The sequence below is a fragment of the Pteronotus mesoamericanus genome, unplaced genomic scaffold (genome assembly GCF_021234165.1).
Source record: "Pteronotus mesoamericanus isolate MK-2021 breed Mesoamerican mustached bat unplaced genomic scaffold, CSHL_Meso_final scaffold_118, whole genome shotgun sequence".
Taxonomy (NCBI): Eukaryota; Metazoa; Chordata; class Mammalia; order Chiroptera; family Mormoopidae; genus Pteronotus; species Pteronotus mesoamericanus.
Window position 1 is genome coordinate 12,641,143 of NW_026555301.1, and position 23,320 is coordinate 12,664,462.

Here is a 23,320-nt window from a genome sequence, read left to right on the forward strand (position 1 = left end):
TGAGTGCTAGCTTGCTTTGCAGGCTAGCACTCAATCTACTGAGCCACATCAGCCAGGACAGAAAGGTATTTTTTCATTATTTAGCTATTTATCTCCATAATACTCAAGAGTGAAATTTTAAAACATGGATAACATTACTCTTTCTGCTAACAATTGGCAGATATCCCAGGGAAATGGTAGGAATATAGAATGAAATATGCTTCTATAAGAAAAATGTTCTTTTCTTTTTTCTTAATTTTTTTATTCTGTCAAATTAATCCACTTTTGGGGGGATCTGACTTCCTAAATTGAGGGAGAAGTTAGAGTTTTAAGCAGTTGTACTTCCTGTCACTGAACGTGATCAGCATCTCCTTTGTTAGCGGTTCGGAAATCTGAAAATTAAAAACTCTTTCCAATGGACTAGGATTAAAAAAAGGTGGGAAAATATGCATTATGAAATACCAGTGCTATAGATACTAGAAGGTGGAGAAAGTTGAAATGTAAAATTTCTTTTAATTCAGATTTTAGAAAACACCACAATTCTATTTGATGATCATACATATTTGGGGGCATAAATGTACGAGTATAAATCTTTATAGGACAAGCAGAAATGACAGGAAATGAGAGGAATACAACTTCGAAGGCATGGGGCATCACGTACTATATATGGAATCACACAAATGTTCCCATGCATGCTGGGACCAGGACCCAGTTGTGCTGTATGTAGTATCTTGACATTACAGACTACTGGATTTGGAGGTAAATATTTAAATTTGAGATTTGCCTCTGACTTTTAACTGGCTGTGTGATTTTGGGCAAGTCACTTAGCCACTGTGAACTTCAGTGTCTTCATCTTTACCTACATATTGATTTCAGTAACACTTGTCAGGGTTATTTTTAGAATTCATGGAGTTACTTTACACTCAGACATTTTATAAATAGCAAAGCACTAGAACAAAAACAAGGTGCATTGAAAGTATTTATTAATGGTTATTCCTTGGCTGTGGCTTGGATACTAAGCAATGGTGGCACAGCTGAGGGGCCCCTTCAGTCACCTCCCATTTCTCTTGATCAATTATCAATTGGTTCTTGTGTAATTTATTTCTTCTTCCTCACTGTCAAAGCCTCCTTTCTTTCTATAGTACAAACCTCTACATTCCTCCTTGTGCTTCTGACTATGCACTCTTACCCTCCCCATGAAAACTGATTCCACTCTCTGATAGTGCTGTGTCTAGTCCCTGTATGGAACCTTATTCAACACCTTCCAGGAAGCTGCAACTGCCATTTCTGCCTCTGTCCCTTGGCACGTGTGTGCCATTCTCCTGATGTATAGGCTGAAGATTTTAGTAACTTAAACCTAAGGTCACAGAGGAGACAAGTAAACATTGGATTCACCATCCACTACATTTCTAGTTTGCAGAGAGATACATCCATTGTTTACTTAACAGTTTGTTACTTATTCACAAGATATAAAATAACCTGAGTCCATCTTTGTGCAGATAGTCTTTCCAATGAGATCCATGAAATAAAGGAGCAGCTCAGACACTTTCTGCCTCCTTCATTAGACACACAGGCCTATGCCATCTACTCTGAAACTTCCAGGAATAATTTTATGACAATGACTACAGTGAGTGCATCAGATGTTCCGGCATCATGGACGATGGTGGTGTGCTGGCAGGAAGGAAAGCTATGTCTCCTGTCCATGCCCAACAGGAGTCTTCTCAGAGACATTCTAGGCTATAGGGCCAAGTTCTGAAGTACAGCTGCCTTGCTCTTTCTTAGATTTAGATGCCTTGTGATTACTTTCAAATTCCTCCTGGAGGGGAACATGGCTGTTGTGTTTACTGTAATTTCCTTATGGCATATCTGGCCCAGAGCAGGGGTTCAATGAACAAATAAATGAATAAGTCAGTGTTCATATACATAAACTGTATTATTTTTATTAAAATGTTACACTAAATATATATAAGTATTAAATGATAGAATTAGTATATAATTGCATGGTTCCTTTTCTTGACTTACATTTCAGAGACCACCTGTAGAAGCTTAAAAGCACATTGCCTTTATTCCTCTCCAGCTCATTAAAAGGGGGACGGCATCTTTTGCGAGATCTAAGTTTCCCTGCCCCAAGGCTTTGCCTCCCAACTTAACACAATCCATTCTCCTGGGTCACCAGAGTGCCATCTTAGCCTCCCAGTAACTGTTCTCCACTGGGGGCAGAGGTTCTCAACTCTGGTTGCATATGACAATGATTGTGGAGCTTTTAAGAAATTCTGATGTCCTAATCCAAGAGACTCTGTTTTAATTGGCCAGGGGTGGGGTTTGGGTCTGGGTATGTTTTCAAATCTCCCCTGGTGGAGAACTACAGATCTACAGCATTAGGGCACTTGACTTCACCTTCTGACTTAACTACCTGGTGGTCTCCTATGAGGTGTAATTGTGGAACACCAAGGATTTGTTTGTTTTGAATCTACTGAATAGCCAAACCCTAATACACGGTCTTTGAATCCAGGAATCCCATTTCCTTCTGAATTAGAAGGAACTTCACTCACAAAATGTCATCTAGGAACACAGCTGTACCCCCTTGCCATGGGCTGAGCATCAGGTAAGGTGATACAGGTTTTTTTTTTAATATTTACGAAACTAAATTTGGGTTGTCTTTAAAATAAAGAATGTTTATAAGCATTAGTGGCTCCCATAGGTGATGATGTATATCATAGTCTTGATGATTTTTACTCACTGACCTGGGCTAAAAAAAAAAAAGATTAGGCTAGAAAAATGAATGAATTAGGTAGGTTCTTTTCAATGCTAAAGGTAGGCACAGGTATCCAGAAAGACTGCAGCAGCTCGGGGTTAAAATCTGAAAATGAATTCAAACACAGAGGTTATTATTCTAAGGTGATCCCAGAAAGGCAAAATCAGTGCCAGGAAAGGGGCCCCATCTCCCCTGGAGCAGTTTGGCCTGTCTCTTCCTCGTCTCGCCTCTCCTTCACCTGTGGAGCATGGTGTGCAGCCTGTGAGAGGGCCCCCTTCTCCACACGCAGGGCCTTGCCCTGACTGGCCCCTGTGGCACTTCAACAATAAAACTTCTCAGGCCTGGACCTGATTTTTTTCTCTTGAGATCTGAATAAATTATGACTCAGAGATGCATGTCCTCTGACAACATCAGAAAGCACAATGCAGGTCGGGCAGGTGGATTTCACTGACATCAAGGCTACTCCATTTGATTTTAGCAACTCCCAGTAGGTCTGGGTGACTGGCTGTCATGAGCCAACACTGGGCCTACAGTCGCATGCCTGGCACATGAGGTGGTTCCTGCGTGCACCCATGCCCTCATGGGGCTGAGACTGGGGAGGAAGACCACGAGGGGGCCAGTTCTCCCCTGCCCCCACGCCCATGGCCCAGGGCTGGTGTGGCAGGTGCCCTCACCACTAGGAGAACAATCAATAGATTACCGGGACTGCTCACAGAAAACAGACAACTAAATTCCCAAAACAAGGACTACAAGACAGCAGGCAAAGGACTGAACGATCTCCCTCCCCCAGTGGCGTGAACAGCTGCCATCTGTAGCCCCAGTATTTGATTTCTGCAGTTTCTGGCTGGGTGGGAGCTGCCACAATTGCTATGCCTGTGCATTTACAGATGTTTGCACAGTAGGCAAGAAGGTTATTCTCAGCAGTCATCTCCCTATGGGACTGAAGCATTTGAAAGGTAAGGTCTTAAAATTTCAATAATATCAGGCCAGTAATACATTCCATTTCCCTCACAATAGCTGGCGCACACAGACCTCTGCTGAGAAGGAAATGTGTGCAAGGGCCGTTCTTACCACCACTAAGGCCTCAAAGAACAATAACAAAAAAAGGCAGAAAGAACTAGAGCACAATAAAAAAAAATTAAAAGCAATGAAAAGCATAAGTGAGAAATATTCAAGGACAGACTGTATTGCATAAGATGAATTCTCTAGTTCATGAGAAGTGAGATATATTAAAAATTATAATTTCAAACCTTGAATAGTTGACTTGTACTCCTTCTTTTCACATTCTAATTTCTATGCAGTATGTTTTGTGTGTTAACTAGAGCCTCGGGGAAGTCAAGGTCCTTTAAGCTCACAGTGGCATATTACAGGTTTTATTGAAGGCAAGAAAGATAGTACAAATATGAACCGGTATTCAATCATTAATAAAACAATCTCTAACTCCTTTTGTGCACTTATTATTTCTCAGATGCCATCTGAAGCATTTTACATGTATTAACTCTTTCGATTTAAACACCACAATCCTACGTAACAAGTGCTATTGTTTCCCCCCATTTTACGGAACGGTCAGGTAAGTTATCTGAGGTCACAGGGCTAGTGAGTGCAGAGCAGGGCCCTGAGGCCTGACCCCAGCGTGTCACACTGCCTCCATACTTGACAGGCCTGTGTGTACAGTCATTGTGTTCCCGGAGAGAACAGAAGAGAAGAAAACCCATGTTAATCACTGAAATCAACCTCCTTAAAGGTGTTTTTTTGTTTGTTTGTTTGTTTGTTTTTTAAATCAGGTCTGTTCCTTCCTTTAAACCTCTCAAGGTCCCACAGTTACTGAATAAAATCCATTCCCATGAGCACAGCTAGCTGCCCTGTCCCCCTCTCTGCCCCTCCAGCCCCTCTGCACATCCAGAGCACGGCATGCTGAACTGCCTCCACAGGCCTAGCCCAAGCCACAAAATCTCCTGAATACCAGACGAGCCTCACAACCTACCAGAGCTCATCTCTGAAAAACATCATTTTCCCACTTAGAGATCTTCCAAGGGGTCTCCATTGCATAGAATAAAACCTTTGTTCTTCACAAAGGCAAATGTGGCCCCACACACCCTGTGCCTGGATTGGGTCTCCAATGTCAGCTGTTACTGTCCCATGTGCCACTCCTCCCTGGCCACTTTCCTGAGACCTCCTCCTACTCATGCTTCAGTTCAAGCCCACATGTCCTGCTGGGCTCAGCTTGGCAGACTAAGTATCACTCCCTCAGGCAAGTTTTCCAAGACCCAAGTTGTGACCCCTATTTCTTCATAACATTTCATGTTGTGCTGCCTGTGTGTTTTTAGTGCATGTTATCCTCAGTGGTCTATGAATGTGGATTTGCCCATCCAGTCACAGTTTCTCTGTGACCTCTGGTCTAACCCCTACCTTGGTTTGCTCATTCAAATTCCTTTCCTGGTCCTAGTGGGAATTTGAGTGTGCAGCTGATATTTACAGGTAAGTACTTAGCCTATTTTGGGCCAGGATTCTGTGAAGTATGGGTAAGGGATACAAAAGTGAGTAATAGAAATATAGCCCCTACTTCCAAGAAGCTTGTAGTTTTGTGAATTAGAGATAGGCAAGAACATAATATACTCTCTCAGAAAGTGAAGTAAAGTAAGCCTCCTAGGACACTTGAACTTCAAATTGAGATATGCACACTTCTGGAGACACATGGAGGTTTTCCAAGGAGTATGAGTAGTTTTAAAAGTTTTAATTTCCAGATACGTCTATATAGATTCTGCCAAAATTGACCTCCCTTAGGAGCCCCCATGCACAACGATGTCTCTTGCACTTGACAAAACCCATCTCAAAAATTAAAATGGGGTACTACCCAGGTGAAAAAACCCTACAGTTTTGAAACTAAGACATGGATTGAAATATTGACTCCAGAAACTCGCAGAGCTTCCTGCATTTCCTGTTGAAATATCTTTCTGTTAAGGGTAAAACTTGGTGTTAGAAATGGGGAATTTTGTTTTAGGCTTGGATGCTCTGAACTCAGGAACACTCAAAGTGGTGTAGGCTGGTGATGCTTACGCTTTTAAATGGAGCTGGAATTTTTTGCAGGATGCCAAATTTTATTGGATGAAACCCATGGACATGGTTTCATGTGTTTTATTTCAGGTTTCATATGCTTTAATCTGTAGTTAAAATATATTTATCACACATTATAAAATATTTATTCTAATTATATCAATCCTCATTTTATCTCACAAATATTTCATATAGTCTATCTCCTTTTAACAAATAAACTTATATAAACCTGTGATGAAAATTTTAGATAGCAACTTAAAATGTTCAGTACATAATTTTTTCAAGCTTCTTTTGTGGGTACACAAGCAAAGCCTTTAGAAGACCACTGTCAGTAAGTGATGTTTGAGTTGGGGAGAGACCATGTTTCACTTGTGAGGAGGCAGAAGTAAGAGCATTGTTGAGAATGGGCACGTGCAATGAGCCTCAAAGAGTGCTTATGACTGGCAGGTAGGAACGAGGGTGGAAGGTGGGGTGGCAGGTCCTCCAGGTAGAACGTCCAGTAGGAGTGACTCAATGCCACCTGAGAGGAGAAGGAGACATATGTGGAGCCATCTTGTGAGAAAACCTGACATTTAAAACAAAATGTGGTTTCATATTTTATGAGTAGAAGAAGAAGGATATTAAAAACACAGCTAGGAAGAAATCTTTTAGATTGAAAGCTTGGGCGAGTCAGAGGAAGAAGGCAGAGGAAGAAGCATTTGGTTGTCTGGGCAGGCACTGGGTGGGGGGAGGGCACGCGACCTGCAGAGGACTCCCTCAGAGGGAGCCTGAGCTCTCCTGTAGGGTGCAGACTGATGTCAGCATGCACAGAGGAAGGATCTACTCTAGCCATTGAACAAAAACCCCCAAGAAATAGAAATATGTTGAAAATGACAGTAAAGAGATCATGCTCCATGTTGATTGAGAGGTAAAAATTTTAAATATTTTGCTCCAGATATATTTAAAAATGTTAAAATAGCCTATTCTGAGGATGGCTCCCCAGGCATCCAAATGGCCAGTGGAGGACAGCAGTGAAAATGTCCAGGGCGAGATGTTGGGAATCCCAAGGGCATTGGCCGTGAGGGTCTGGGTACTGGTTCGGTTTGAGAGGGACAGGTACCCTAGGGATTGGGTGCTGGGCAGGGTGACAGGCCCCAGCTGGCCTCCCACAGACGGCACGCCCAAGGCTCCCAGAGTGCAGGGACGAGGCTCAGGTGGGTCATGGACAGGTTTACATTTGAGTCCAACTAGGGAAGGAGCTGCCCTCGGAGGGCAGTTCTGAATGAAATGGAGGATTCTTGCCGTCTCTAGTGCAAGACCGCTGCTTTGTCAGCAAAGGTTCTGGGCTGCAAAGCAGGGGGAACTTCGGAGGGGGGCTGACAAGGATGGTGGACAAATAAGGCACAATGTCAGTCAGTCCCCCGGGCCAGGTGTGTTTTATGTGTACGTACCATTTTACTGTATCATTTATTCACCATTTTAACTGTGCAAGTTTCCATCTTCAGATGAGAAAGGCTTAGGAGACTAAGGAACTTTAATGTTGGGATTCCAACCCAGGTGTCTTTTTTAAATTTCAAAATGACCTGAACAGACTGGGGGCCTTACTTATGCACATTGGTCCTCTAACACCTCATGTGACTAGTATGGGGAGTGGGAGGTGTGGCTGTGTGGTGTGGGGTACACACTGAGTGCTGAAGTGCAGAGGGTAGGGGCCATAACTTTGCAGGCAAAGTAGCTGTGGAAAACCTAGAAGTCCTTGCTTTGGACACTGGCCTGCCTTGGGCTTGGTCAAGTCCTTTGGCATCTAGTTTACTCCATCAGCACTGAAGACGAATGAAGGTGGAATATGGATGTGGAAAAAGATGAGCCTGGGATTTATGCTTTTATTTTAAAGCTCTTGCTCATAAATAAAAATGACCCCATGTATCTGATCCATTATTGTTGCTGTTGCTGCTGGCAATAATCTAGAATGAGTGTTATGAAGTCAGTTACTCAGCATTCAGAGCATTAGATGTCCCTTCGGTGGTTTCTGAATAAGTTTTTATTAAAAAACTTTATGTGATTTATCAATATGATGCTTCCATAACACCTACGTCTATAATTTCACATTAAGTGGCTTTTCATTTTTTGCGGGAGTGAAATCTACAAGGTAAAATAATGCCACCTTGCTTTATGGACTGAATCTGCCTGTGTGTCACAAAAATGAAAATGGTGACACAGAAAACCGCTGGCTTCTGCCTTAATAATCCTTAACAACACTTACTTGATAGGTGCATTTGCTCTCCCCTGAGGCTACTTATGTTAAAATCATGGGATTTTTATGAATAATTTTTGGTTTCAGCTGCAGAAAAAGAAAACCCAAGTTGAGATGACGGGCTACAGAGGATGTGATTTGTTCATTTTCCTGAATTACTAACAATATCGCCCCCACCCTCCAGTTGCCCCATTAAAGAAGCAATAAAAATCAACAAATAAATTAGATGCAAACACTGATTGTTCTACGATGGAAAAAACTTGGGAATACTGTATTTAACCTAAATTCAAAAATATAACTGGCAGCATTTAAAATAGCATTTTCTAAGGATAGCTCTCATGTGAAGCATCCTCCATGTCCAGAATTACTGGGTTAGAAATGTTCACCAGTCCACTGGAATTTTAATTTAGTGACAGTAAAAGAGGAGAGACTAGGCATTGGAGCAGTAATAAAATATACCTTTTTAGAAGCAGTGTCAAAAGCGATGACTTACATAATAATGTTAAAGTGTTTTCAGCTAGTAAATTTCAGTGGTTCCCACTCTGAATGATAAATCTCTTCGTACTCTGGAGTTGGTTTTCCCACCGCATGAACCTTTTGCCTTCACCTGGCTCTCTCTGGTTAGCAGCTACTTGCTGATGACCCTATTTCGTCTAAATTGGCTACAGGTGTGTGCTCTTCCTATCACTTAAAACTAGGTGCACACTTTCTACCCTGTCCATGAATAATATTTCCTCTCAAACACATAATCTGCATGCTGATGTTTACATTTCACTCATATCATTTCCTAATATTTCTCTTTCAGACTGAAATAAAATAAGTATGTCAATGTTAACTGCAAATATTCATGGCTTTCTTGAGGTAATTAGTTTCATGGAATGTTGGTTTCCAGGTGCATTAAAGAATATATGAAATGCTGACTGGATACCAAAAGGGAATGTCAGATTTAGCTAAAAGAAAATTGGAATAAACCAAACACTAATGGATATGCTGCATATAAATTCTAAAATGGCTTGGTGAGGATTTAGAGAAAGCGAAGTCTAGTACACTATTGCTGGGAATGCAGACTGGTGCAGCAACTGTGGAAAACAATATGGAGTTACCTCGAAAAAATTAAAAAATGGAACTGCCTTATGACCCAGTGATTCCACTTCTGGGAATGTGTCAGAAGAAACCTGAAACACTAATTCACTGCAGTGTTATTTACAATAGCCAAGATTTGGAAGCAGTCCAAGTGTTCATTAGTAGATGAGTGGATAAAAAAGTGTGGTACATTTACACAATGGAATACTACTTGGTTGTAAAAAAAGAAGGAAATCTTACCCATTGCGACAACATGGATGGACCTGGAGAGCATTATGCTAAGGGAAATAAGGCAGTCAGACATGTACCATATGATTTCACTATATGTGAAACTGAATGAACAAAATAAAATAACAAACAAAATAGAAACAGGCTCATAGAAAGAGCAGGCTGACAGCTGTCAGAGGAGAGGTGGTTTCGCAGCTGGGTGAGGAAGGTAAAAGGGTTAAGCAAAAAAAAAAAAAACAAACAAACTCAAAACCAAAGAATAAAAAACTCCAAACTCATAGACACAGGCAATAGTATCATGATTACCTGAAGGAAAGAGGAGGCGGGGGAGGTAGAAGAGGGTATAGGGGAACAAATGGTGATGAAAAAACACTTAGGGTGGTGAACACCATATAACATACAGATGCTGTATTACAGAATTGTACACCTGAAACTTGTATAATTTTATTAAGGGATGTCACTCCAATAAATTCAATTAAAAAATAGCTTAGGAAACTGCCTTCTGTAGTATAAGTCATAACTCTTCATTCATTATCTCTTTTTTGGTTAATAATCTGATACTCATCTTATTCACATTAAAATAATTATGAAATGTTTAAAAACAAAAAGAATAAAGAATAATATAGTCGGTATTATTTAATATGTCTTAATAAAGATAAATGTAATCAGTAGCCATTTTCTTCCTAGGAAATACAAGAAACTTAGTATTTTTCAATTCTAATCTTCATTTTTCCAATTTTCATATTTTTAATGTCTAGTATCTTAGTTCCAATGTGAGTCTATCCTACCTTGATTAGTCACTATTATAATTCCTTTCTTTTCTAAGTTTTTATATACCTTCATAATTTTCATTGTGGTTTTTCTTTTTTTAACTATTAATAATTTTTTATTTTTCAGTTGCAGTTGACATACATTATTATGTTAGTTTCAGGTATATAACCCAGTGATTGGACATTACATAACTTACTAAGTGATCATGCTGATAAATCTCGCACCCATCTGATACCATACAGTTACTAGAATATTATTGACTATATTCCTATGCTGTACTTTACATCTCCACTACTATTCTGTAACTACCAATCTGTACTTCTTATCCCTTCACCTTTTTCATCCATCCCCCCCAACCCTTCTCACATCTGGCAAAGTATTCTCTGTATCTACAAGTCTGTTTCCCTCCTGCTTATTCATTTGATTTTTAGACTCAGTTGTTGATAGGTATATATTTATTGCCATTTTGTTATTCATATTTCTGATCTTATTTTCTTCTTCTTTTTTTAAAAAAGATTTTATTTATTTTTAGACAGAGGGGGAGGGAGAAAGAGAGGGAGAGACACATCAATGTGTGGTTGCCTCTCACATGCCCCTTACTGGGAACCTGGCCCGTAACCCAGGCATGTGCCCTGACTGGGAATTGGACCAGTGACCTTTTGGTTTGCAGGCGAGCACTCAGTCCACTGAGCCACACCAGCCAGGGCTCTTCTTCTTAAAGAAGACCCTTTAACATTTCTTATAATACCAGTTTGGTGGTACTGAACTCCTTCAGCTTCTTGCCTGGGAAGCTCTTCATCTGCCCTTTGATTCTAAATACTGGTAATTACACTTTCCTGGGTAGTGTAGTTCTGATTGTAGGTCCTTGCTTTTCATCACTTTTAATATTTGGTGCCAATCCCTTCTGGCCTGTAAAGTTTCTGTTGAGAAATCAGCTTACAGTCTTACCTGTAAGTCACTAAAAGAAAATTGGAATTTAAGATTCTCTCTTTGTCTTTAACCATTGGCATTTTAGTTATGATGTGTCTTGGTATGGGTCTTTCTGCGTTCACCTTGTTTGGGATTCTGTGCTTCCTAAACTTGCATGTTGATTTCCTTCACCAAGTCAGGGGAAGTTTTCTGTCATTTTTCACATAGGTCTTTAATACCTTTTTCTTCTTTCGGCAGCCCCATAGTGTAAATGTTGGTATGCTTGAAGCTGTCCCAGAGGCTCTTTGCACTATTCTCATTTTTTTGTATTATTCTTCCATTTGTTCTGCTTGGGTGTTTTCTGTTTCCTTATCTTCCAAATCTCTAATTTGATCCTTTGCTTCATATACTCTACTGTTGATTCCTTGTAATGTATCCTTCATTTCAGTTAGTGTCTTCTTCATTTCTGACTGGTGCTCTTTTGTTTTCTATCTCTGTTTTTATGTTTCCTATCTCTTTGTTGAAGTTCTAACTAAGTTCATCTACTTTTCCCCTAAGTTTTATAATCATCCTTAAAACCAGTGTTTTGGATTCTGAATTTAAGAAAATTGGTTGTCTCCATTTTGTTTAGCTCTTTTTCTGGAGTTATGTTGTTCTTTCATTTGGAACATATTTCTTTGTCTCCTCATTTTGGCAGCCTCCCTATGTTTGTTTCTATGTATTAGGTAGAGCTGCTACACATTTGGGCTTGGTAAAGTGGCCCTATGTACTAAGTGTCCTGCAGGGTCCAATGGCACAGTCTCCGCAATCACCCAAGCTGCACACTTGACATGCACCCCCATATGGGCTGTGTACATATTCCTCTTGTAGTTGAGCCTTGATTGTTGTTGGAATGTTAATGAGAGGCATTTACCCCCAGGCCAAATAGCTGCAAGGATTGGCTGCAACCACTGTGGAGGATCAGCTATGAAGGGCACAACCCTCCAGAGCAGAACTTACTTCAGCTGGGCTCTGGTGTGTTCTTAGTCTGCCCCTTGCGGGTGTCCCTTGTGGAGGTGATTGGATGTTCTAAGTTTCTTTGATGGGGTCTAAAGCTGTTCACCAAATGCATTGGCTCTGAGGCCTCACGGGAGGTGCAGGCCAAGGTCTGTTGCCATCTGTGCCTTCTCTGGGGACAGCTGGCATGAGCTACAAAGTGATCTGCAGATGGCTGCTACTTGTCCTGGCATTGGAAGTGCCCAGGAGGGGCCAAGCTATGAAGCAAGTCTGGCCGCCACTAGTGCTGGATCTCGGGCCACTTAGTGAGAATTATGCAGCACTCCAAAGTCAAATGTTGCTTGAGAGATTTTAGGAATTCTGAAGCATGATCTTAGACAGGCTGTCTCTATAGAGAAATCACCAGAAATGGTGTGAGTTTGGCCCACAAATTGGGAGGGCCTCAGGGAATCACCAGGGCTGGGAAAACAGTGTTATCCAGGTTGGCAGAGTCTCAAATATGGTGCACGCCTACTGGCTCTGTAGGGGGAGGCTTAGAAAAGAAACAATGGCCTCTGCCAGCACTTTCACCTGGGAGAAAGCTACCCTCCAGCTCTTGCCCTGATGCCAGACCACTCAGTTTCTCGCAGTATGTTGCTGGTTCCCCAGCACTGGAACTCAGGGCAAGTGAGTTATAGTGACTTCTTTTCCTGCCACTGGAACCCTAAGCTTGGGGGCTGGTGTGGGACTGGGACTCCTTGCTCCTCAGTGGGGATGTCTGAAGCCAAGATATTCCTCCTGATTTTTATCGTCCACATGTGGGTGTGGGAATAGCTCATTCCATCTCTACTCCCTCCTACCAGTCTCAATGTGGCTTCTTTATATCCTTGTGTAAGACTTCTGTTCAGCTAGACTTCAGGTGGTTCTGAATAATGGTTGTTCTGCAGTTTGTCATTTTGATGTGGTTGTGGGAGGGTTTACTTATGCTTTGACTGGAATCTTGTGGTTTTTCTTAATTTACCTTTTTTTAGAATTAAGTTCATGCATTTCCACACCACTCTTAACTATGTCTCAAATCACAGCAAAACTGGATAAAGAAGCATATTAAAAAAGTAAACTGAAAATAAAAGGATCCAAGTATTCTGAGTGCTTTCCTCCTTTCTCACACCTGGAATTTTCATCTTTTCCCATACCTGGAATTTTAAGATAGTTAAACAAGGCAATAAATGAAAATGAAAATGGCTTTGAGACATAAGGTTGTCAAAATATTTTTAGGACTTTTCTCTTTTCTTAAACAAAAGCTACATGTTTTAAAATTAATTCAATTAAGCATTTCAAAATAAAAATCTACCCTATCAAAATAAAAGATCATCCTTGAGAGACTTAAAATAAATTATTTATGATACACAAACACATACACACTCCTAACCATTTAGATACATTTGTGTGTTAATAAAATCCCAAATAGTTTTTAGGAAGATGGCGGAGGAGTGAATGGGAGTCACGCTGACCTCCTCCCAAGACCAAACTGGAATTGCGACTAAAGAGTGGAGAAATCACCTGGAAAACAATGGAACGATAGAGGGAGGGGAGCCTTGGAGCCGTGGACAGACAGTGGATTCAACCCTCATATATCCCAACGGGTGAGAAGTGTGGTGGAGGCTCGAGAGGGTGGGCTGGGCACCCACGGGCACCAGCACCAGAGGGACATTGAAACAGCCAGTTGGATCCCCCTGAGAAGAACAGGGTCTGACCATAAACAGGGACCCCTAGACTACAGCAGCTAAAACCAGGAAAACACACAGACAAAACGCAACCCCGAAAAGCTTAGGGGTGCTCTCCATCAGAGACGGGCAGCTGGGGATGCAAAGAGACATTTAAAGGACCAACGCAAAAATTTGCAGTGGCAGCCGCCCTCCTTGATCTCTGAGTAGAGGCGGCAGCAGAGTGCGCTGGTGCCTGGGGAAAGACTGGTAAGGAAGACTCTGTGAAGAGAACTGAGATGGTGGCCTGCGGAGCCCGGGTGACAACTCACCTCCCACTCTGCAGCTACCATCTCGCTCAGGCATAAGGGAATCAATTAACCTGCCTTTTGTGCGCTCCGCGCACAGCTTGTGCACGTGTGAGCTGGGGGGGCTAAGTGCAGACAAGCTGGAAGAAACAGAAGATCCCTGGCCAAAGGGGTCACACAGCTGCATAGAGAGCCTTGAGGAGAGACCGGAAACGGAGGCATTGGGGAAAGAACAGGAGGAGGAACTGGGGAGTCCCGACTCCCTCCCCATTCCGTAGTCTCCATTTTGCACAGGCATGGTGCGCCCCCAAAGAGGCAGAAGCAGGTGCGGGAGCCAGATGGCCTGTGAATACAACACGGTCCGCAGAAATAGTGAATCCCTGGCCGAAGGGCTCACAGAACTGCCCAGAGACCCCTGAGGAGAGAGTGGAAACGGAGGCATTGGGGAAAGCACAGGAGGAGGATCCAGGGAATCCCAACTCCTTCTCCCTTTCCATAGTCTCTGTTGTGCATGGGCAGGCCACACCCCCAAAGAGCCAAAAGCTGAGAAGAACAAGAGACAGCCCAAAACCACCAAGTGCAGGCGCGGGCACATACATGTGCCGAGTGGCCGGCGAGGGTTGGCAAGCATGTGTGTGGACCCATGACCGCCCGGGCTGGCGAGGGCTCCCTCACATTGGTGCCCACTGGACCTGCGAGGGAGTGCACCGATCAGCGAGGGCAGGCGAAAACCGGCACCCACACGGGCCCACAAGTGTAGAGCAGTCTGCAGAAATAGTGGATCCCGGGCCAAAGGGGTCACAGAGCTGCCCAGAGACCCTGGAGGAGAAACTGGAGACAGGATTAACTGGAGAGTCCTGGAACTGACTTCCTCCCAATTCCGTAGTCTCCATTAGGTGCGGGGCAGGCGACGCCCCCAAAGAGACAAAACCGGGGAAAGCACACAATAGAACACCCTAAACTGACCAGTGCCAGGGTGTCTGCCAGGCAGGGGGCCAGACAAGTGCGCAAGGTCGCAAATAAGCGCCTCTGGGCTGGGGCAAGAGTGTGCGAGCCCAGGCTGGTGGGGGATCCTGCCGGCTGGGGAGCGCGCTCAAGGAGCCGGCGTGAGAGTGCAGAGCGATCCACAGAAATAGTGGATCCCTGGCCGAAGGGGTCACAGAGCTGCCCAAAGCAGGAGTCAGACACAGACAGTAGACTCCCGGAAGGCTCAAACAAACAACTCAGGGTCATATAGAGTCAACAACTGACATCATCAGATGCAGGCCCAGAAAGAAAAGTAAAGATTAAATAAATAAATAAATAAATAAATAAATAAATAAATAAATAAAAGACCCGCCTACTACCATAGAAGTTTAATCCACAAAGTCAGGAAATCTAGACGGACCAATTGAAGCAGAAGCAAAAATAAATAAGCAAATTAATTAATTACTTAATAGACTCTCTCAAAAATGGGGAGGAAGAGAAGTTCCCCCAAAATGAGTGGAAAAGGCGACTCCCCACAGAGAGAGCTAAATGAAACAGAGGCACGGGAACTATCAGATATTGAAGTCAAAACGATGGTTCTAAGGAAGCTCAATGAGCTCAGCCAGCTCAAAGAGAACTGTGAGAAACTGCAGAGAAACCATCAGGATCTTACAGCAAACTATATTAACCTGGAAAAGGACATAGAAACTATCAAGAACACACAAGAGGATATGAAGAATACCATTTCTGAATTGAAGAACACAGTATAAAGAATCAAAGGCAGCCTGAATGAAGCCGAGGATTGAATCAGTGAGATGGAGGACAAGGTAGAAAAAAGCTCCCAGAGAACAAGAAATGGAAAAAATACTCAAAAAGAATGAAGAGGCATGTAGGGAAATGCAGAACAACCTGAAACGCAATAATATCCGTATAATAGGGATACCAGAAGGAGAAGAAGAGGAGCAAGGGATAGAGAACCTCCTCGAAAAAGTAATGATGGAAAATTTCCCTAATTTGAGGAGAGAAAAAGTCTCATGGATCCAGGAGGAACAGAGGGCCCCACTCTAGAGGGACCCAAGGAAGTCCACTCCAAGACACATCATCATTAAAATGGCAACTATCGAAGACAAAGAGAGGATCCTCAAGGCAGTGAGGGAGAAGGAGAACGTAATATACAAGGGGGCCCTGATACGCCTAGGAGCTGACTTCTCAACAGAAACATTACAAGCCAGAAGGGAATGGCAACAAATATTCCAAGTCATGAAAAGCAAGGGCCTACAACAAATGCTGCCCTACCCAGCAAGGCTCTCAATTAAAAAAGAAGGGGAAATAAGGAGTTTCCCAGATAAAAGAAGGCTAAAAGAATACATCTCTACCAAACCAGCACTACAAGATATGCTAAAGGGACTGGTTTAAGAAGATGAAGGAAAAGAGTGAGAAAGAGAAAAATACAGGTGTAAAGAGAAAAAATGAATAGGTTTCTATCAGTAATAACTCTCAATGTAAATGGACTAAATGCCCTAATCAAAAGACACAGGATAGCTGAATAGATAAGAAAACATGACCCACACATATGCTGCCTACAAGAGACCCACCTCAGAGCCAAAGACCTACACAGATTGAAAGTGAAGGGATGGAAAAAAATATTCCAAGCAAATGGGCAAGAGAAGAAAGCAGGGGTTGTAATACTTATATCAGACAAAATAGATTTCAAAACAAAGGCCATAAAAAGAGACCCAGAGGGGCACTTTATAATACTTAAAGGAAGAAGGAAGAATGTATCAAGAAGACATGAACATTGTAAACTTATATGCACCCAACATAGGAACACCCAAGTATATAAGGAAAATCGTGGATGACTTCAAAAAAGATATAGACAGCAACACATTGATAGTAGGGGATTTCAACACCCCACTGTCAAAAATGGACAGATCTTCCAAACAAAATATCAATAACGATATTGTGGAGCTGAATGACACACTGAATCAAATGGACTTAACTGACATATATAGAACCTTACATCCCAAAGAAGAAAAATACATATTCTTTTCAAAGGCTCATGGAAGTTTTTCAAAGATAGACCACATGACAGGACACAAAGGAAGCCACAGCAAATTCAGGAAAATTAAAATACCGAACTTTTTCTCAGGCCACAAGGGATTGAAACTGGAAATCAACCTCAAAGAGAAATTTCAAAAACTTGCAAACTCATGGAGACTGAACAGTAGACCATTAAACACTGAATAGGTCAATAATGAGATAAGAGAAGAAATCAAAAAATTTCTGGACACAAATGAAAATAAACATACAATAGTTCAAAACCTATGGGACACAGCAAAGGTGGTCCTGAGAGGGAAGTTCATAGCAATACAGGCTTAACTAAAAAAGACAGAAACATTTCAAATAAAAGACCTAACACTACAACTTCAAGAACTGGTGAAACAACATATAAATCCCAGAGCAAGCAGAAAGAGGGAAATAGTCAAGATTAGAGCAGAACTGAATGACATAGAGACGAAAAGAACAATTCAAAGGATCAACCAATCCAGGAGCTGGTTCTTTGAAAAGATAAATAAAATTGACAAGCCTTTAAGCAGACTCATCAAGAAAGAAAGGGAGAGGACCCAAATTAATAATATCAGAAATGAAAGAGGAGAAATAACAACTGATACCACAGAAATACAAAGGATTGTAAGAAACTACTATGAACAATTATATGCCAAGAAATTTGAAAACCTTGATGAAATGGAAAAATTTCTAGAAAAGTATAATCTTCCCTCACTGAAGGAGGAAGAAACAGAGTTTGAACAGACCGATAACAGCTGGGGATATTGAAGCAGTAATCAAGAAACTCCGGGCACACAACAGCCCAAGGCCAAATGGTTACACAAGAGAATTTAAAGAAGAGCTACCCTCTGTCCTTCTCAGACTATTCCAAAAAATCCAAGAGGAGGGAAGACTCCCAGACTCTTTTTATGAGGCCAGCATCATTCTAATCCCAATACCAGATAAAGACCCTACAAAGAAAGAAAACTACAGGCCAATTTCACTGATGAACATAGATGCTAAAATCCTCAGCAAAATCTTGGCAAATCACATCCAGCAATACATTAAAAAGATTATCCACCACGATCAAGTGGGATTCATCCCAGGCATGCAGGGATGGTTCAAATTATGCAAATCAATAAACATAATACATCACATAAACAAAGGACAAAAACCACATGATCATCTCGATAGATGCAGAAAAAGCATTCGATAAGGTACAGCACCCATTTATGATCAAAACACTCAGCAAATGGGAATAAATGGGGCATTCCTCAATGTAATAAAGGCCATATATGAAAAACCTACAGACAAGGTCATACTCAACGCGCAAAAACTAAAAGCTTTCCCACTAAGATCGGGAACACGACAAGGATGTCCGCTTTCACCGTTTCTTTTCAACATTGTATTGGAAGTCCTAGCCACAGCAGTCAGACAAGAAAAAGAGATAAAAGGCATCCAAATAGGAAAGGAGGAAGTAAAGGTATCATTGTTTGCAGATGACATGAGAGTGTACATAGAGAACCCTGTAGATTCCACCAAAAAACTCCTCAACGTAATAAGTGAATTTGGCAAAACAGTAGGATACAAAGTCAATATTCAGAAATCAAAGGCATTTTTGTATACCAACAGTGAAATAGAAGAAGAAATCAGAAAAAAAATACCATTCGATATAGCAACAAGAAAAATCAAGTACCTAGGAATAAATTTAACCAAGGAGATAAAAGACATGTACAAGAAAAGTATACATCATTGAAGAGAGAAATTAAGCAAGACACAACTAAATGGAAGCATATACCGTGCTCATGCATTGGAAGAATTAGTATCATCAAAATGTCCATACTACCCAAAACAATTTATAGATTCAACACAATCCTTATTAAGATACCAATGACATATTTCACAGAAATAGAACAGACATTTCAAAAATTTATATGGAACCATAAACAACCCCAAATAGCCGCAGCAACTTTGAGAAAGAAGAACAAAGTAGGAGGGATCACAATACCGGACATCAAACTCTACTACAAAGCCACTATACTCTAAACAATCTCGTACTGGCACAAGAACAGACCCATAGACCAGTGGATCAGAATAGAAAGCCCAGAAATAAGCCCAGGTCTCTATGGGTAACTAATATTTGACAAAGGGGGCAGAAGAATAAAATGGGTCCATAATAGCCTCTTCAACAAATGGTGTTGGGAGAGTTGGACGGCTACATGCAAAAAATTGAAATTGGATCATCAGCTGACACCATACACAAAAATAAACTCAAGATGGATAAAAAACTTAAATATAAGTTGCAACACCACAAAAGTCCTAGAGGAGAACATTGGCAGGAAACTCTCAGATATCCCACGCAGCAATTTTTTCACTGATATGTCTCCTAAAGCAAGGGACATAAAAGAAAGAAGAAACAAGTGGGACCTCATCAAAATAAGAAGCTTCTGTATGGCTAAAGAAAACATCAGCAAAATGAAAAGGGAGCCAACCGTATGGGAAAATATATTTGCTAATGACACATGAAATAGAGGTTTGATCTCCAAAATATATAAAGAACTCACTTGATTCCACTCAAGAAGACAAATGATCCAATCAAAAAATGGGCAAAGGACCTGGGCAGATGCTTTTCCAAGGAGGAGATACAGAGGGCCCAGGGACATTCGAAAGGATGCTTGGCATCATTAGCCATCAGAGAAATGCAGATCAAAACCTTAATGAGGTACCACTTCACACTGGTCAGAATGGCCATCATAAACAGATCCACAAACATCAGGTGTTGGCGAGGCTGTGGAGAAAAGGGAACTGTAGTACACTGTTGGTGGGCATGCAGACTGGTGCAGCCATTGTGGAAAGCAGTGTGGAATTTCCTCAAAAACCTGAAAGTGGAACTGCCTTTTGATCCAGCGATTCCCCTGCTGGCGCTATACCCTAAGAATCCCAAAATGCCCATTCAAAAGAACCTATGTACCCCAATGTTCATAGTAGCACAATTTACAATAGCCAAGTGTTGGAAGCAACCTAAATGCCCATCAGTAGATGATTGGATCAAAAAGTATGGTACATTTACACAATGGAATACTATGCAGCAGAAAGAAAAAAAGAACTACTACACTTCGCGACAGCATGGATGGAACTAGAGAGCATTATGCTAAGTGAAATAAGCCAGGGGGCGAAAGACAAATACCATATGATCTCACCTATAAGTGGAACCTAACCAACAATACAAAGATGCAAGGAAAATATGACCAGCAACACTGAAAGGAAAAGAAACCAACAGAGAGAAGAGGGAAGGAAGGAAGCGGGGGTAAAGGAAGGGAAGGGGAAAGTCAAGGAACATACAGCAAGGTCTCATGGACAAAACCAAAGGGGAAGGATTGAGGCGGAGGATGGGGCAAGGGAAGGTGGTGGGGGGTAGGCAGAAACAAATGTATTTGAAAAAATAAATAAAGAAATAAAAAAGATTCAATTTTTATAAGTAGGAAAAAAATAAAATCCCAATTTTTTTAAAAAAAGTAATTTAAAAGATAACTTTGGTTGCTGTCACACCACATATGCCATATGATGACTTAAATCATAATCATGGGTTTTGTTAAGAAAGAACACAACATATTTTTATCTATAAAAACACTGGTGTACAAACTCAAAACTAAGTTTCTTCTAAGTGATGAAAATGTTCTAAGTGTTAAGAAAACAGAAAAAATCTATTGGTGAAATAGAAGTGGAGTAAGATTGGTCTGATTGTGTTGCTAGAAAATTTGTTTTGTAAATTTGTTAATAAATTATTGATGGTAATTCTTTATATCCTTTTTATTTTCCTCTGTGTGAGTAGTGATGGTCTGGGTATGGGTCACCTGAAAGTATTGGATGCCATGGGCATGATTACTCGTAGTGCAGTGTATACATTTTATTACCTGTATGAAAATATTTCACTCGGTATCTATTTTTAAGGACATAATCATGATGCTGTTTTATCACTTTAAAAAGAATGATAATTGTTTAAAAGCATTGTACACCCGTCAGCTATTACCCTGTGGTCCTTTTCCTAAGCTGACATGCAGTGCTTGGGGGACACCTGTATTTTCTGGGATCCCACTGTGTGAACCTGATCTCAGAAGTGGTCTGTGGGAATTTCTTTCAGGTCAGACCCACTCTATCTACTACCTGCTTAATACAAGTCATGAGCAGCAACTTTTAGTTATCTGGTCAACCAAGAGCCCATGCCTGCCTAACCAGCCCCACCCAACACAAATTAGTTGCAGAAACAGGCCAAGAGCACATACCTTTCTCTTTACTTCCTCCTCTGCTCCTGTCATTATTATTGTCTTTCCCATAGAATCATTTCGCAGCCCAATTTAGTTCTCCAGTGGTTTCTTAGCCTTCCAAAGCTCCTCTCTAAAACATCCTTGTGTGATTCTTACACATTGATACAAATTCTGTTGGGAAGACTTGTCTGGTCTATGGAATTAAGCTATTTCCACGTAAGTGTAATCCAACTTTGTGCATCAGGGAAGCTGCAGACATAAGCAAAGGCTGGTGTCCTGTGCTGCTATCAGAGCTGCTCAATTTCTACAAGACTCTAAAAACTGAAGGAAAATATGCTTCTCCCAGCTTATAATATAGCTTCTTGTCTTTGTGACCTATTTCTTTTTTGTGTTGAAAAGTTTAGAACAATGATGATAATCTGCACTTTGGAGGAAGTATGGTGAAGTATGTTGGCGAAAACATAGTGGTTCCCTTTGATACATCCTTCTGGAAGGAAGCATTAACATGTGCAGAATGTATAGCTTTTATGAAAGCTATGAGTATATACTATACTTGGGTTAAAGCCTTAACTGTATATGTGCTATTGAGAGAAGGGCCTTTTGGAACCCATATAATCATAATGATAATAAGAATGTTGCTAATATTTATTGAGAGGATACTTCAGAACTGGTATATGAGCCTAGCCAGTCTAACTCCAGACTCTAACTCTAACTCTAGCCAGTCTAATTAACCATGCTGCTCTTTTGCCTCTTGGAGGGAAAACATTGTAGTTACTGACATAACACATCTGTGTATATGGAAGGAATTTTAGGACCAAGTTTCAAAGAGTTGATTGTGACCCTGTTGTGTAAGCAAAGAAATGTTTGTAAATAAAAATCAATTATGGGGTGACTCTTAGCAGGACCTGAAACTGTAATGTTCCAAAGCATTTCTGGAAACACCATCTATCTACAAGAACCATTATGTGGATTGCATTCTTTTTGGACTATATTCAGCCATCCCTGGCAGTTAATAAACATTTCCAGCTTGCAGTGGTACCATTGTGAATGGAAATGTGAAGGCTGCTATTATGCTTGACATGGAAAGCAGAATAATAAAGGCAGACAAATCAGATTTGAGTGACAGGGTTAAAGATGAGGCCTCTAAAGAGAAATTCTTACACAGAAAACAGTGAAAGGGCTGGTAGGCAATGTGTGGCAATAATCTGCTCTATGATGCAGAGATAGGGACACCACTGCCACAGAGACCTTTGGTACTTGATCCCGGATACAGGTTGTACAGCAACATTGCATGAAGAGCTAGGAAGAGGTGTACACAAAAGTGTTTGTAGCTTCAGAAAGGAGGAACATGGCAGATGTTCACACCACAAGAGCCTCCTGCTGGCTGAATCATAGAGCATTCATCAGGCCCGTCTTCAAAGAAAACCCTTATCAACCCATCCTGAGTATTGCTCATGCTGTAAAGAGGGAAACAGAGAGAAGGCAACCAAAGAGGAAAAAGTGGCAGCCTTCAGAGTGGAGGGGTTTGGTGACCCAAAGGATCTGGCTGCCTTCTGTCAAGGAGAAGGAAAGTGAAGGGAAAAGCCTATATTCACATACTTCGGGGACTACTGCCAGAGAAATAGAAGCTTTCATTAGTCTCCATCTTCTTTAATTAAGGTTTTCACACAACACAAGTGGGATCTCTTTTATTTAAGAAAAGAGAGAATAAATCTAATAAATGAATAAAATAAAGATAAGTTGACTCCCTAGACATAGCTCAGTGCAGCCAATCTCCAACTTTCAATGGCTTTGAGGGGCATTACATCAGGAAACTTTCAGAAGTATCTTTTTGAGTGAGAAGTCAAGAAATGGAAGTAATTGCTTTGAAAACTTGTCTAAAATTCTGTCCTTCTGTGATAAAGGAACCTAGTCTTGAGAGATATGAAGAGTGGTTCTCGGTCTCATCTTTTCACCTGCTAAATGGGGTAGGGATGGGGAGAGAAATAGCCTAAAGTAGTTTCCAAATATGGTGTTGCAGCAAAAGCACAAGTTAATAAGAGCTG

The 23,320-nt window shown here is 41.3% G+C and overlaps 1 protein-coding gene across 2 annotated transcripts in view; it reads right to left on the bottom strand.

Annotated features, from left to right (window-relative positions):
- The window catches only part of PTPRM (protein tyrosine phosphatase receptor type M), an 820,882-nt gene that overhangs the window by 56,521 nt on the left and 741,041 nt on the right, over window positions 1-23,320 (bottom strand). The window lies entirely within an intron of this gene.